Consider the following 15,668-nt stretch of genomic DNA (forward strand, 5'->3'; position numbering starts at 1 on the left):
GTGTTTCAGGGACGGCGATCAGTCACTAGAGGATCGCAAGAGAACTGGCCTGTGATTTTGGCACTGTGTGATTTTGCGCTTTTTCCTCATCTGAAAGATAAACTCCGAGGGGTCCATTTCCAGGATTTGAAAATTTCTGTAAAAATGCATTTTCATTTCTTTCAAAGGACTGGTATGTTGCTGCTTTCCGTAAATAGGAGAACAGGCATGAACGCTGTATAGAAAATCAAGGACTCTACTTTGAAAAGGAATGCATATTGACAGCAATCAGTAAGAAACGTCGTCTCGGACGTCAAAGACGTCAGTGGCGTGCGGGATCGCTGCAAGTATGCCTTTCATAAATGTCGATATCGTTACATCTATGCAAGATATCTTATTGATATTTTTAGACAATATTGCAAATGGATAAAGGTAATTCGGTGTGCGTTTTTGTTTATTTCCTCTCATTATACACGAGTTTACAATTACAGTGACATTACGTTTGGATCAACCCTCGTACTTATAAAAGGTTTGCAGTATTTAAAAATATAACCATGCATCCAGGGAGCCAGGCTATCAGCCGGTCTACTCGTACCCTTGTAAATGTATTACAATTTCCATGTTGAATTTCGTTTAGTTGGCTGCGTTTTTTATGGGACACACAATCTACATGACCACGGCTCCAGTTTGAAACAAGTGCTTCAAAAAATGGTTTAAATATATCATCTTTGATCTTAAGAAATGACCGAGTCATTAACCTGAATAGCCATAGTACATTTAATTACAACTTCAGGCTCTCAGATCACTCCTAACATTATATTGGCTTCTGCTTCTGATAAAAGTGTCTGTAATCTTTTCTTCATACTAGTTAATAATGGTTTCATCTGGGAATAAACACGGTATTTCAAATACGGTCAGTGCAATTTTCTAACATCATTTTATTAAATTTTGCATTAGTACAACAGTCACACAACTCGCCTGTTTAGCTCCAGAGGGATAGAACATGTCTACGAATCGCGGGGTCTTGAGTACAATCACCTGGTGTGCCATTTGTTCTCCGTGACTATTTGATAAAATACATTGTATCTGGAATCACTCATCCTTCACCTCACATACATGTAGAGAAATTGGCAGTTACTTGCGATGATGCAGAATCCAAGTGCACTGGTTAGGTTAACTACCCGCTGTTTCATAACTAAAATACTATTTAAAACAGTTTAAACTCAAAACAAACAAAAGTTACTTTTTTGATCCAAAGTTTCCGTAACAGCATTTGCGAAGATGTATCTTTATATATACGTTCTTTTGATGCAATATTGACAGTATGCACCATTCTAAAGAAAAGAAGGGTTATGACAGTAACTTTAAAAAGTTGTAAAACTATTTGATAGTCATATGTCGATTTTTATGCCCCCACTTAGGAGGGGAGGGGGGATATAGATTTGCCCTTGTCCGTCCGTCCGTCCGTCCTTCCGAGAATGTTGTGTCGCGCCTAGCTCCAAAAATATTTGACCTAGAGTCACAAAACTTTACAGGAATGTTGGTCAGCAAGTGTAGTTGTGCACCTGGGGTTTCGCGTCCGGATTCATTCAGTCATGTAGAAGTTATGGCCCTTGACTTTGTAAAAATTGGTCATTTTAATTTTGTGTCGCGCGTAGCTCCAAAAGTATTTGACGTAGAGTCACCAAAGTTTACAGGAATGTTGGTCAGCATGTGCAGTTGTCCAGCTGGGGTTTTGCGTCCGGATTCATTCAGTCATGTAGGAGTTATGGCCCCTGACTTAGTTAAAAATTGGTCATTTTACTGTTGTGTCGCGCGTAGCTACAAAAGTATTTGACCTAGAGTCACGTTTACAGGAATGTTTGTCAGCATGTGCAGTTGAGCACCTGGGGTTTCGCGTCCCAAGAAAGCATATATGTTTATATGTACATTATATATGATTATTTTTTTTTGCATTTTTTTTAAATAGCAACATATTGTTTCCTAAAGGTTGATCTGTGTCCTTTGGCATGTATCGGGGGCATCTATGTCCCGGGGACACATTTCTAGTTTACGAATGGTAAGTTTACATGGATAAGTATTAAGTTTTTTAATGTAGGTCATATAACGATCAAACAAAGTCTATGGATTATTTATTGCTTTTAGATGTAAGGTGAAGCATCTTCTTTGGATCTCGTCTCGGTCTATTCAAATATTTGCTTCAATTGTAATACAAATACTTCATTATTCACACTGTGATATGTTTCTTGAATTCTTCCTTTTGTTTAATTTCGGCGTATTACTTTTGAATATTTGCTCTGAGTCTAACATCTTGGTCTTAGTTGCATGTTTTGTTTAGAACCATTCGCTCGCTAGCACATGCGTGCTAATCATACAAGTCTCCTCATGGTGCTATAAACCGAAGAAAATCCAGTACCTTGTAAGAAGTGTCAATTCATTAATGTATGTTGAAATGAAGACAGAAACAGTTATATGACGATACACTAATACGAGATTGGAATTCAGAATGCAGTCCGGTGACAGCAATTATATGGCGAAAAAAGATTGAACTGGGACTGGAATTCAGTTGCATAAAACCTATATACAAAAAGTCCATTGTCAAATCATTTTATGTTACTTATTTTACTTAATGACGTTACTAGTAAGCAACCACTTTGACATGCAGTTTTAAGACTGTTGAAAGTATCACTAGTCATTTACTGAAAATGACTGTGGAAGAATAGAAAAAAAAATTCTGCTACACAATACATCTGGTATTTTTAGTCAAGAATATATCGTGAATATTTTACCACTCGGCACGACTACAAATCTTGTTTGATTAATATAAGCGTATTTGAATAATAATTTTTTATATCTAACAGATCGGTATTTTGAGAAGAAACAAATGTAATGATTATATAAAAATCCCCTGGGTAATTGTTACATTTCTTGTTCTGAGATTGCCAACAAACAAAGGTCTTCTTTTAATCAACAGCATTTCACTAAGTTGACCATACTAGTGCTATTATTGTTTTGAAAGATTCTTATTAAGCTCCTGTGATAATTTCGATACTTAGATTTGCCAACAATGTGAATCTTGCACTTTAAAGGTTTACGCCAAATAACATCTAGAAATACGAAAATATCGAACACATTTTAGGAATGTCGGCAACATGGCTGTGCTATCCTGTATAGAAAGTAATATAAGTAACTGTACAGGCGTCCAAGATGAGTCGAGTTGTCAAGACATTTTACCACATTCATATTTTCTGTCGAAACTCGAGAATGTTATAGTATCAAGTTGTATTACCTTTTATTGCTTACTTGTCAACCTATAATGTAAAAACTTACATCCATTTCGGTGAAACATACAGTGAAAATTATTATATAAAAATGTTTATAAGTCAAAGAGTTGATGTTTGAAGTAGAACTATTGAGACGAAATGTCCGGCTTAGGATAAGAATTGACTGGGTTCCGTAGGTAATAATATTAAAATCGAAGTGTACAAGTTTTCTTCACACTCAGTGACTTTGAAAAACCTACCGCGTAGTATTAACATTAAAACAATTTAAATGCCTTTTGTGATATTTGCTTTAATTGCTAGTTAAAACTATATTTGCATGAATTGCTATGAACAACGTGTTTTAGAGTTGAGGGTTATTCGGTTGGTCAAGATGACGAAAATAATTCGGGCAACAGCATGGAGTCGCAAGACGACAAAATATAGAAAACGTTATAACAGCAATTTATAAAATCAGAGCATTTATGCTTGTCACAACTTGAAACTCGCTATTTTTCCTCATATTGTACTGCACGTGGATCAGAGAGTACACCAAATGACTTAATGAGTACTTTTAAGAATGTGTTAATACAAAATATCATTCAGCGTAATTTATTAGTTTAAGGTCCTGGAAGGTCATTTAAGAGAAAGTTTTTTGGAGGTTCGAAGGAAGAAACGTACCAAAATGAACGCATACTGCTATTACATTTTTGTTTAAATATTTGACATTTATCTGAATGTAAATCATACAATAAAGTGATATTTCTCATTTTTATAGTTTTTGCGGCGAATTCGTGACCTGGACCGACCCATGCCACGTCACATAAGTTTGCAAATCAGACTACTTAATAACGCATTATAGATAATTTATAAAAATGAAAGATTTATGCAACACTCTGCCTGATTGGAAGAGAATGTCTATTTTTTCACTCTACTGATTTTGCAACGCTCAGTGAAATGCCAGACAAGGCGTTTATCCTTAAGAACGCTGTTTACAGTTTTAAAGTTACGTTTCGCTCAGTATATTTAGCAAGAATATTGATATATTTAATAAAAACGATAAGTAAATTTAATACATATAATAAAAACCTGTTCCAATACAAACAAATATCAATTTACAGAAGGAGCTGAATACGGTCTGGGTATCACATGAATAAGGGTGTGATTATGGTGCTCTATGCTTCCGGGAAATCTACCTTTACCTTTAATCTTTTCTATGTAGAGAAGTGTCTTCCAGACCACTGCTGTAATTATTCGTCGTAGAATAAACAAAACAAAATTGCTCACCTACGAAACCTTTTGTGAAATATTTAAACTGTTAAAGTGTGGTGTTTAGTTTTGCTATTTGCAAAATGTTAGATAGATGATAGAATAACACAAATGATATGAAAGCATCACATCATAAACTTCCTTTCTAACTACATTTTCTTGTTAACAATTGCAGTCAAATTTTGTAATTCACGCTATGTACGCCCTATGACTGCTTTTTTTTTGATTCTGACGTTTACTGAGTAATGGATTGTGCAGACCGCGGTTAAATGACGTTCACAGCCGGGACTCCCGCAATGTCTGGATCAGGCCTCCGACACTATTCTCCCGCCAGACTGCGCTTCCTCGTATTTTGATAATATTCACAAATATATGATCAATCTATCCTTTTCGATTACTATTATATATAGTTACATTACGTATAACTTTCACTTTATATGAGTATATTTACAATTTCTTAATTGTTTATTAGTTTCATCTCCGGAATGATATATTTTACGAATGTCACTGGCATTGGTAGCAGAGTTTTGGACATAAATTATTTAGATATCTGCTTAATAGTAAGTTACAGGAACTTTTTTCATTTTTTCATTAAAAGCTGAATAGTTTGACTATATCCTTAGCGTTGAAAGTATGAATTTAAACTCAACTAAAACCTTTAAAACTATATTCCAGTGAATAGGTAATAAACATTGGTAAATTGATTTATCTATTGTTTTAGTTGTTTCGATTACAGATATTTTAAGATATTCATTGTGTTTCAGAAGATTCCAAGTTGTTGAGACAGTGAATAATAAAAGCCCTGTTTCAGTACCTCCGATCATTTATTTTGTTATTTTTGCGATGCATGGCTCTATGACAGTGTTTTGGGTGCTCTGTGCTTCCGGGAAATCTACTCATACCTTTTATCTTTTGTAAGAAAATGTTGTCAGTATTTTATTGCCAGTGCAAAACAGTTCTAAGATTTGTTGCTGACTTTCTTGATGCAAACATCTTTAAGAAGACTGTTGTTTTTGAAACATCAATTAATTTTGAAATATGCGCTTTGAAAAATGGCTACATAAATTTCAATACGATGAAAATAAAAAGTTTTAGCGGATAGTGATATCGTCAATTTTCTTAGAAAAACAAATATTCAATCTCGGCACTGCTGCTTCGTTTCAGAGTATACCGCTCATGTATAAAGGTAGTCTAAAATGTGATTTTATATTTCCTTAAGTTATGTAAAATGCTTTAATATAATAAAGCTTGAATTTCAAAATAATTTGCGTTTCTATTGCGATACTATTAGTCTCTTTTCGATTGTTTCAAAGTCCCAATCCTGAAACTTTTCCTCGGTTTTAATGTTTAAATCCTACTGAAAACTTTTTATCTCTAGTTAATATGATTACAAACAAGTGTTAATCTGATAAAGGGATGTTAATTATACATCATAGATTCCAGTTAGTGGTATGAGAGAATACAAAATTGAATTTTGTTAACTTGAACTTAAACAATATTTTAGAAGAGTTTTGCTTTATAGTATATACTGGTAGTAATGACATCTAGTTATATATTATTTAATAAAGAAGTATGAAAAAAGTGAAATAGTGTTTTTATATTACTAAACACACTTTTTGTAACTCGATTCCGCGTTACATGTATCACACCTAAGCCAAAATGTTGGCCACCCGGTCCGAGCATTATTATAAAAGCGTGTGCATTATTTAATAGGTCTTTTCTGATTGAGCAATCTGAGCTTTATTTTATGTTTGCACGGTCCAGTACAGCCTTTAAATTCTCAGGACGTGTGATTTATAGAGAGCCACTTCCACTTATGTCATAACTTTAGGTATTTTTTTCTAAATAAATATATGTATATTAGCATGAATTTGATTTAAACATGACAGCGAAACAGAACTGCTAATAAGATATGTTTTCACCTTGGCCAGGCAATAGATACAACAGACCATCATCATAAGACATGTTTATAATACTGATTAGATGTTACTGTAAACATATTCATGCATCAAAACCATTTCTAGAGCGTAGTACAAAATTCTGAACAAAAACCCCTTTATTTTATAGGTTTTATTTGAATATTTATCCGATCCGAAAGTTTAAAGTTGGTCTTCTAAATATTAGTTCTATAAGTTCACCAATTACCTGTTGAAAACCCTTTAAATTGCTTTTAATAATAAGTTTATCAATTAAATTAGAGTTTAACTACTAATAACTTGACAAGCTAATAATATGTATAATCGTAATAGATAAAAAAACAAGTTTTCATGTTTAAGTTTTCAAGTTTATTTCAAATATTCTCAGTTCGCAAATTATACAAATATATGAGGCAGTACATTTCCAAATAACACATAATAAAAAATCGCGCACAGAAAAACAGGACAATATATAAAAACATATAAAAATACACTATACATTAATTCTATGAATGATAGGAAACTAGAATTTACACTACGATCTTCTTGGCCTTAATATACCTTTTCGGCGTAGATGTACATGTGTATGACTACGTACTTGTATTATGTACTTCGGACGAAAATTGGGGGTTGTCTCAAGACAACAACGAAAAACTTATCATCAGTTAAGATTAATACCAAGTCTCATAGTTATGGCACAGCTGGCAGTTTGACCACCTTAAGAAATGGTCTTGCATATCGCAGTTTGAATATTGAAATATTATCAACAAATAGAATAGTTCCACAATGATAGAATATATTTGCCTCCTCTAATTCTGTCGCCTATGTTTACATAAATTTGGAATCATAACCATATTTGTTTAACAAAATTGTTTCTCGCAATTTCATTGTAAAATCTATGTAAATGGATGTTTCGCACCAGGTTTTCTGTGTACGCAAATAACGGGGAAACGAGTCGGAGCTAATTCTGCCTGCCCAAGCTCCTCTTATTTTCTAATGACCGTCGCCTAATTATTGAATCTGAAGAGGACTACCACCAGCAGTGTTTATTCCCCGGGTGTCGCAGCCCCGTGAGGCATACGGTATCCGTCGTCCGTCGGTCCTTTACCGTGAATAACTGTCGTTTTCAGTTCCTTTTACTGTTCTCATTAAAATCAAATGAAACGTTCTTGTTTTGACTTTGTATGTAATCTGGCTAAATTATTTATTAAAATTATTGCTATTCAAAATGTCTCCAGTGTTTTGAGAAAACCCCTAGAAATTGATCGAAATACATATACATGTACGTAGTCGTGTACATTTCCATTTACGCCGTAAAGGTCTACTAAAAACAGTATATTAGTTAACGATATGCCAAGTTCCGGGTTGTAATTTTATGACATTTTTTATTTGAGTGATGTCCCCACCTATATGATAAATCTGTACTCTCCGTAAGTGCTTTTATAGTTTTTATACTTAGCATAAGTGACGTTGTCACATCTACATTAGAAAGAGCATATTTTTCATTCTTAAATATGGACATAATACATACGCTCTGAGAAGAGGGCTAACAAGAGTACTACATAATTTGAAAATCCACTTTAGTCAATTACTTTGGGACTTTATACCAACACGGCGGAAAAAATCGGATTTTGTAAAAACATGCCGTGGTTTCCTTCAAAACGATGTGAAAAACAAAAAGAAAAGAAACGTGGTTTCCATTCTTATCTAATGCCACAGGACTCAGTACTTAGTATTTCATTATAAAAAAAAAAATAATGCTTGACAAACGTACAATGAAAGCAACATGCTAATAATGTAATTGACAACACAAAAAATGATGATAGTTAGGGATGAATTGTCTCAGACGTGTGGTCTTCAGTAAATGATTTAAGAGTAAATACAACTCGCCCGGTATTCAAACTTACGACACTCAGATATTGTCCTATGCCGATAATTTATATCATGGCAATAGACATATTACGATAGTCGTTACATTTCATAAAATAACAAACTTCAAACTTACATCATTTGAAACAGTTTCAGTATAACTTAATTCACGTCGGTAACTACGTAAATAGCGACAAATACAAAAAAAAAGCGATTTAAATTACCGGCGCACAATAAGATTAGTAAAATTAACCCGAAATGTAGAAAAAATAGAATCCAATAATCAGTTTATATATAATATATCTTATTACTACTTTGATTTGATGCCAATTATTGCGATTTGAAATTAAAAGCAGACATTTTGATGCTGGCTTAACAAGTACATTTGGAACATATACTCTTATAGCGACACTTTTTTTAAAAAATGAAGTAGAAATGCTGAAATCCTACAAAGAAAACAAAACACTATGAAATCGCATGATCTTCTATCAATGTTGAAGTACACTGTATATTATGGTATGCTTTAAATTACTTGTTGTGCGGCTAAAGTCTGTGATAATTCTTTTTTAAGTAATGATTGTCTTGCACGAAGCTGTTGATGCAATACATATTTACAGTTTTCAACTTAACACATGCTGATATCATCTTTCCTCTGGGAAAAAGATATAGCAGACGTTCACACTATTAAGCCCATGAAAGATTTCTCTTCTGTGACAAAGAACAATAAACTGCAACCCATAATTTATGTCGGCTGCTTTTGTAGGCTACAGGGTTAACCATAAATAATATGGCATCTGGTCATTAAATTGACCCTCACTTTTGATGTGCTTTCAGACGTCATATTATTAACATGTAGAGATGCTTCACTTCTTATACTATCACATCCTTACATTTGGCATTGAAGCAAAGCACTTAAGAATTAGATTGAAATGTTATAAATATTTATGTTTCGAATGCAATGCGTAATAAAGGATCATTTGCACATTTTATTTGCCCTCTGACTGTGAAGTTGAATAATAAAGAGACTTATTTCAGTTTAAATGTTACTTTTTAGGTCAAGGTTTAATTAAAGTAGCCGTTTTCCTCTCATAAAATGAAATGATTTACACTCCTATCTGTTTGATTAAGTACTATAATAATTATCTTATAAAGCAGTTTTGCCAACATTTTTATTATTTTTCGTGACAATAAAGAATGGTCTGTTTTTCGTATATAGCATAAATTTCTGAAATTGTCTTTAATATTCCCCTTATCGAAGGGTACTGTATGAAACAGGACGATATTATTTAAAGATGTTTTTTACAATTATTTCTAGCGGACAGATTTTTCTATAACTTTGTATATTTATAGATTGATGTATCACAAGTTAAGATAAAAAATGAAAATAATAGGTACCCGTGCTTCTTTTTTCAATATTCAAAGTTTATTACGAACACCAAATTGGTATTTTTGTCTGAAGAAACAAAACATACATGTCATAATAAAACAAGTGCAAACAGTTATTATCGCCAAAGTTTCAAAGTCGGCGACATCGATTCTGACCAAAAAGAATCGATTCTATTCGCTGATTTTGTTACAAAATTGAAATCCCGCTTTCAGGACTTTTTCAGATACTTCTCGCTGTTTAGCTTAAATACTTTCGCTCTTTTATAATATTTAGGTTAGTATTTTAAAATATCTGCTGTTTAAAATGGAGAACGCTGTCAGGCCAGCTGTCATGATCGTAACAAAAATAAATTTTTTGCTGCCCTGGCAGTAAAACATCAGACGCCTTGAAATATTTTTGGTTTTGCATGAAGCCTGAATGCCGGGTGTTGGCTCCTTTTAAGAAAAACCTTGATACTACTAGAGCTGTTTAGAGTACCTCACCCATTTTTTTCTAATTGGAAATAATTTTCAGATTTTATTTGTCAAGCGTTTATTATTCCTTCAATACAAAATAGTGGATTTACTTAAAAAAAAGATGATAAACTAATTCCAGACCTGCCAGCAATGTCCCCAACATATATCCCGTGTCAAATTTGGCAGTGCATCTAGCACGACTTGAATCCAAGGCCTTGAGTCATAGAGGGTTTCATGCCTCTAGGTCAAATACTTTTTGAGATACGTGCTACACAAGCTTTCATGCCATTTACGTATATATTTGACTAAGTCAAGGGACACAAATCTTGTTTTACTGCATGAAACCTCAAATCAAATCCCTGGTGGACAACCTTGCATGCTGAACTAAATTCTTGTACAGTTTCATGATTCTAGGCCATACTCCTTTGGAGGTAACATGCGACACAAAGTCTTAGGCCCTTTAGGTACATTTTTATAGTCAAGGGCCATCACTCTGGTCTTAGTACGTGAAATCCGGGATAGAGCACAAAAAGTATAACGCCATTTTAGCAAGACACATTTAAACTTAAGGAGATTTTCTGGAATTTTATGTGACTGAGAGTCGGCTGAATCATTACTCGACAAAATAGTTTAACTTGGCTGTCTACAATGTTTTTGATTCGAGCAAGATGATTTCTTAGACACGAACTTCCTACGACTACTCATCCCATAAAACACCATCACTTTTAAAGACTTAATTTTACGACCTTTAAGGCAAAATTTGCTCGACCTAAATTGTCAATATATACGGTATTTTTTTTTGCACATGTACACTGCATATCCGAGAACTTTGCACTTTCGGCGACGCGAATCGTGAAAATTGCTTACTATGGTTATCGCTTGCTGCGCGATTGAGTTGCGCACAAAATATTGTAATGAACTCCTTTAAAACAATATGTTGGATATGTCAATTTTCAGTATTTGTTTTCACCGGAATGAGACTTATTTCCTTATTTTTGTCACTGAAATGAAACATGTGCTCGCCGTTTAACTCATTACGGATCGCGGGGTCGTGAGTACGTTTTCTGAACAAGGCGCATGCTCTCTGTGAATTTTTGATAAAAGATACTGTGTCTGAAATCGTTCTCTGATTCAGGTAAAGCAGTTGGCTGTTATCTGAGGAGAACTATTAGTACAGGACACTGGTTATATTAACTTCCCGCTGCTAATTACGAAAATAACATATGAAAATATTGATGATATATTTCTGTATTTGTTTTTTACAACAGAAAAAGATGTTTCATGTAATTCCTCACTTCAATGAAACAGAGTTTCTTTTTATTTCTTTTTTTTCCAGATCTATTTTAGTGTCCCTAGGCAGTGATCTCCGTATAATTTAAAGAACCACTTTAGATGGAAAATAAAGTAAAATAGAATATTTCTCTGTCTTGTGAAATTGAAAGTATGATATTGACCTTGACGTTCCATTTCATCCGGCATGTAAATGAGTATACGGTATTTTAGCTGTGCTAAGTAAAGTGCAAAACTCGACCTACTGTACTGACAATTGAAGACACCAGAAAATAAAACAGCAATATTCTGTCAAAACGGTAATTGTGTGTTTTGCCATTTCTCAGACAGCTAACAAATATGGTAAATATTGTCGTTGATGTTAAAATTGTGTTGACATGTTGACGTGTTTAGGTCATTGTGAACATAAGACTAATATCAATATTGTGGTTGTTGTTGTTGCTATGTCTAAATGTAAAGAAATCACTATGTCTAAATGTAAAGAATAAAAAAGAAACAGAAATGTTTTTCAATTTATATCTTTATGAAGAAAATCATATTTTATATCATAATTATGATAATACTAAAACCCTTAAGAAATGTCCCAATACTCTTTGTTGTTATATTTTCTGATAATATCTATAATATAATATCTTTATGTATAATGCAGTTTCCATTAAGGGGGCAATAGAGGGCGTGGATGTGTTTCTTATTTACTTTCCTTTCATGAAAAATGGTGTCTGTTTTAATTTCGCTTGTTTCCTTTTTGCGCTTCTTAAAGATCTTCCTGTATATTTTATTTGAGCTGCGCCATGAGAAAACCAACATAGTGGCTTTGCGACCAGCTTGGATCCAGACCAGCCTGCGCATCCGCGCAGACTGGTCAGGATCCATGCTGTTCGCTAACAGTTTCTCTAATTGCAACAGGCTTTGAAAGCGAACAGCCTGGATCCTGACCAGACTGCGCGGATGCGCAGGCTGGTCTGGATCTATGCTGGTCGCAAACCCACTATGTTGGTTTTCTCATGGCACGGCTCATTTACTTTCACAACAGCCATGTGACGACTGTAAATTGTATCCCCGTACTTTGAGGCATTTTTTATATTATCTTTTTCTTTGGGATCATAGAGTGCATCCAATCTTTATGTATAATAGAATTCCACTTAAGCCCATGTCAGGAAACGTGGAGTATTTCACGTGTCATAACGTCTCATGAACATTCCCAGTCGAACCGAGTCTGCTATTAGTTTGCTTTATTGTATTATGTGATCCTTAGATCTTCTTCCAGATGTTATTGTATGAAGCTGTAAGCTCTTCAAGAAGGTATATTTCACGTAGATTGCACTGCGTTCCATAGGAAAACGTTCAAGACAAAATTGAAAGATTTAAAAAAAACAATCTGGATTAACTAGACATTTAATCTTAACGTGTATAAAAATAACTTTCAAAATAAGAGTAATATTATTTTAGATTAATCCTTAATTGATATTGAGTCCTCAATGTTTAGCTTATTTATTCCTTAAGATAAAAAGTAAGGTTCAATAATTTTTCTTTGATTAATAACTTTAAGAATCAATGTTTACTTTTTTCTTTTGTCATGCCGAATTTTAGTTGGCTCATAGCATCAGACAACAGAAAAAGGCATTTCATGAACTCTGAAGTCGCAGTGTAAGATTGATCTGTTTCTACGCATCGGCAGACTTATTTACAAAGTGATGTCCAATTTCGGTTAATACCACATCAAGAGTAATTATCGGTCAGCGATATCTATCTCTTTGAGAATGAGAAGAATGATACTAGACATCTGAAGTGACATCGATTTTGACCCTTTACTTTCCAACCTCCTCAAAATTAATGACTACTCGGCGACGGCGATAAAATCTAGTAATTGCGCAGAAAACTTAATCCCTTACACATGCTTCAGAAACCAAGAGAATCTTTAGATGAATTGTTCCTAAATTGGTTACTTCATCCAATCTTACACGATTCATTGTTTGACACGCTTTAATAGAATCATTTCCTTTTGATTTGCCGACTGAGATGTGTTCGGCAAAGGTGTAAATATTTATTCTATTCTTTTTTGAAAGGACATACATTTCGAAGTGCAAACCGTTGCTGTTTGTTTTACTGTAATCAGACAGCGGCGAAAGGCGAAAAAGTGCATAACCTTTGACCCGAAAGTCGCATGACTGAATCCTAGCGAGAGTGGAATCTGACCACAATATATAGCTGAGGAAAATACTTCGTGTACACATTTATCTTTGTCCATCTCTTTATCAAATTTAACAGTTTTCGCAAAGTTTGATAACTTTTATATATAAAATAATGCTTATTTGATAGGGATTCAAATCATACTCAACGACAGTTTTACTTTCTCTTAAATAAGTATAAGAAATAGTTAACCTTAATTTATGGGCGGCCATATTGTGGGTGTACACAGCAAATACACTAGGTGGCTTAAAAGTATAGAGAAGACTATCTTACGACTACTTAAAACTGAAATGAAACTAGATTTTAATTGGACGCACTTAACCATTTAAAATTCAGTCTACACTATCTTCCAACATTTTGATTTATTGTGTATTTAGAAAGCGAAAATTGTGTTTAATGAAGCATGTTATACATGTATTCAGTACAAACTCACCAGAGCGGCCCTCTCTTAAGCAAAAACCTCTCTATAACAACACCGTCAAAATTTTTCTAAGCTGAAATATACTATCAAATTACCTCTCAAGAACAACAACCTCTACATAACAGTCAATATTTGTATCTCCCAAAGTTTTTGCTCTACAGAGGTTGCATTGTATATCATACATTATTACATAATGCAGAATTGTTTCATTAACTTTAAACATATGCAATTTATTTAAAAGCTCTTATATACATATTCCAGCTGTGTGAAGATGTGAATATATATTAATCGTTTGATTTGAAATTAAATAAAACGGCTGAAGAAAGTTTATAGTGGTCTAAAAGATACACAGACAATTTACAAATAAATATTTATCTGGCGTAACATTTTAAATAACTCTCAAACTATCGTTACTTTGGCAACTGCGTAAACTTTAAAGTTGAAAATTTAGATATTCATCAGACTATTTATAATCAAATCAACCTTCAAAACTTGCATTTCATTTGACAAAACAAATTTCTAACAAGTTTTATGGAAAATAAACATGATCGTTGGCTAGTTTATTTAAATCGCAGGAGAAGTATTAATTGTAGCACCGTAACTAAGGCATTCTATGATATTTTCATATAATGGTGTATCTTTTAATAAACCAATGATGCTAGTTATTGCACGATCTGAGATTATCTTATATATGCCTCTTAAGTATTTAAACCACAAACATAGTGAGTTTAATGCGGTTTATGAAACAACGCTGAGGTTTCAAGTGTTTGTGAATTGTGCGTGAATGTGTAACGTTCTAATTTATATTTTCCTACGAAGTAGTGTTATTGTCCCATATAAAGAATTCTGAAATATATGATTTGAAAGTGTGAAATTTTGTATCCGTTATTTGGTTTATCATATGTTGTTATATTTTCTGGGCCTGAGGGGTGTGAGAGAAGTTGCACATTTCATTACCTCTCTTGAACAGACTCAATCAAACCGCGTCTGTATTATTCTTCTTGGCTGCATTCTTTGCTTCCAAAGGATCTTTTTACAGACTTTATTATCATGTTTCACACTTTGTCACTTAAACTCTGTTTTCGTCTTCTCTAAATACTCATTACATGCTTTTTTTAATGCATTTTGTACAATTAAATTGAAATTGTACTAAAATGTGGCTTCCTTTCTGAATACTCATTTCATATTTTTTGTTTATTACGTTTTGTAAGGTTAAAATACTTTGCAGTAAATGAGCATGATTGTACATAATTATTTAAAAAACAAAACAAAAACAAAAACAACAACAACAAAAAAAAACAACAACAATAAAAACAACAACTAAAAACAGAACATGAATATAAGCACTTTTAGCCAAAATACAGCCAGATTTAACAATACCGCTTGTGATACGTTTGATAATAGTGTCCTGACATATAAAGCTCGGAAAATACCATGAAAAGATATTTCAGTAATATTCCGATGATGATTGATATGAAAGTTTTCTCTGAAAAATATTCTTTTTTTTCTATTTTCAAATTAAATGGTAGGTATATGACTGACTTTTCAGTATCACTTATATTCCAAATGATTGAAACACGCAATCTATAATTGTACTTGTGTACGAATTTAAAGCTTTTCTTTGGAGATATT

The sequence above is a fragment of the Mercenaria mercenaria genome, chromosome 1 (genome assembly GCF_021730395.1).
Source record: "Mercenaria mercenaria strain notata chromosome 1, MADL_Memer_1, whole genome shotgun sequence".
NCBI lineage: Eukaryota > Metazoa > Mollusca > Bivalvia > Venerida > Veneridae > Mercenaria > Mercenaria mercenaria.